The sequence below is a fragment of the Arachis ipaensis genome, chromosome B9, assembly GCF_059453495.1.
Source record: "Arachis ipaensis isolate K30076 ecotype BB chromosome B9, ASM5945349v1, whole genome shotgun sequence".
Taxonomy (NCBI): Eukaryota; Viridiplantae; Streptophyta; class Magnoliopsida; order Fabales; family Fabaceae; genus Arachis; species Arachis ipaensis.
The window spans coordinates 102,023,679-102,026,225 of NC_142444.1; the positions used below are offsets into that span (position 1 = coordinate 102,023,679).

Here is a 2,547-nt window from a genome sequence, read left to right on the forward strand (position 1 = left end):
GGAATCCTTATTTTTTTTCTTTTTTTCATATAATTTTCGAAAAATATAACATAAAAATCCAAAAAAATTAGAAAATCATAAAAATCAAAAATATTTTGTGTTTCTTGTTTGAGTCTTGAGTCACATTATAAGTTTGGTGTCACTTGCATATGCACCTTGCATTTTTTTTCGAAAATATCATGCATTCATAGTGTTCTTCATGATCTTCAAGTTGTTCTTGGTAAGTCTTCTTGTTTGATCTTGATGATTTTTTGTTTTGTGTCTTTTCATGTTTATCATATGCATTCTTGAATTCTTAGTGCGTAAGCATTAAAGAATTCTAAGTTTGGTGTCTTGCATGTTTTATTTGCATTAAAAATTTTTCAAAATTGTGTCTATGATGTTCATCTTGGCATTCATAGTGTTCTTGGTGTTCATCTTGACATTCATAGCATTCTTGCATGCATTCATTGTTTTGATCTAAAAATTTCATGCATTGCATAATTTTCATGTTTTCAAAAAAAAAAAAATTTCAAAAATCAAAAAATTATCTTTCCCTTTTTCTCTCATCAAATTCGAAAATTTGGATTGACTTTTTCAAAAATTTTTAAAAATCAAGTTGTTTCTTATGAGTCAAATCAAATTTTCAATTTGAAAATCTTATCTTTTTCAAAATCTTTTTCAAAAATCAAATCTTTTTCAAAATTCTTAGTTATTTTCGAAAATTTCAAAAATATTTTTCAAAAATCTTTTTCTTATTTTTAGACCAAATTTTCGAAAATAACTAATCAATTAATGTTTTGATTCAAAAATTTGAAGTTTGTTACTTGCTTGTTAAGAAAGATTCAAACTTTAAGTTCTAGAATCATATCTTGTGATTTCTTATGAATCAAGTCATTAATTGTGATTTTAAAAATCAAATCTTTTTCAAAACTAATTTCAATCATATCTTTTCAAAAATATCTTCTTATCTTATCTTTTTCAAAAATATCTTTTCAAAATATCTTTTCTAACTTCCTAACTTCCTATCTTTTCAAAATTTGTTTCAACTAACTAACTAACTTTTTGTTTGTCTCTTAACTTTTTCAAAACCTCCTAACTAACTCTCTCTCTCTCATTTTCGAAAATATCTTATCTTTTTCAAAAATATCTTTTCAAAATATCTTTTCTAACTTCCTAACTTCCTATCTTTTCAAAATTTGTTTCAACCAACTAACTAACTTTTTGTTTGTTTCTTAACTTTTTCAAAATCACCTAACTAACTCTCTCTCTCTCTAATTTTCGAAAATATCTCTCCTCTTTTTCAAAAATTTCTTTTTAATTAACTAATTATTTTTATTTTTATTTTCGATTTCAAAAAAAAAAATTTCGAAAAATACTAACAAATTTTCAAAAACCAATTTTCAAAAATCACTAACTCCTTTTCAAAATAATTTTCGAAAATTATTCCTCCCCCATCTCATTCTATTTATTCATTCATATCCTAACATCTCATCTCACATTCCAATCCTCACAGTTGTGTTTCTTCCTTTACATCACATCCTTTATCTCCCCCTCTTCTTCTACTTACAAAGGGATCCCTATACTGTGGTATAAAGGATCTCTATTATTATTATTATCATTTTTCTGTCCATTCTTCCTTGTATTATGAGCAGGAGCAAGGATAAGAACATTCTTGTGGAAGCAGATCCAGAACCTGAAAGGACTCTGAAGAGAAAATTAAAGAGAAGCTAAAATACAACAATCCAGAGAAAACCTTTCAGAAATTTTCGAACAGGCAGAGGAGATGGCAGGCGAAAATAATAATAATGAAAGGAGGATGCTTGGTGACTTTACTGCACCTAATTCCAATTTACATGGAAGAAGCATCTCCATTCCTGCCATTGGAGCAAACAACTTTGAGCTGAAACCTCAGTTAGTTTCTCTGATGCAGCAGAACTGCAAGTTTCATGGACTTCCATCTGAAGATCCTTTTCAGTTCTTAACTGAATTCTTGCAGATATGTGATACTGTTAAGACTAATGGAATAGATCCTGAAGTCTACAGGCTCATGCTTTTCCCTTTTGCTGTAAGAGACAGAGCTAGATTATGGTTGGATTCTCAACCTAAAGACAGCCTGAACTCTTGGGATAAGCTGGTCACGGCTTTCTTAGCCAAGTACTTTCCTCCTCAAAAGCTGAGCAAGCTTAGAGCTGATGTTCAAACCTTCAGACAGAAAGAAGGTGAATCTCTCTATGAAGCTTGGGAAAGATACAAACAGTTGACCAAAAAGTGTCCTTCTGACATGCTTTCAGAATGGACCATCCTGGATATATTCTATGATGGTTTATCTGAGCTATCAAAGATGTCACTGGACACTTCTGCAGGTGGATCCATTCACCTAAAGAAAACGCCTGCAGAAGCTCAAGAACTCATTGACATGGTTGCTAATAACCAGTTCATGTACACTTCTGAAAGGAATCCTGTGAGTAATGGGACGCCTATGAAGAAGGGAGTTCTTGAGGTTGATACTCTGAATGCCATATTGGCTCAGAACAAAATATTGACTCAGCAAGTCAATATGATTTC

The 2,547-nt window shown here is 30.6% G+C and overlaps 1 non-coding gene across 1 annotated transcript; it reads right to left on the reverse strand.

The window, feature by feature from the left end:
* Positions 1-2,161: 2,161 nt before the first annotated feature.
* On the reverse strand, positions 2,162-2,269 carry LOC148545683 (small nucleolar RNA R71). Its single transcript, XR_015901618.1, has one exon. It is a non-coding gene; the product is annotated as a small nucleolar RNA R71 (small nucleolar RNA).
* Positions 2,270-2,547: the final 278 nt, after the last annotated feature.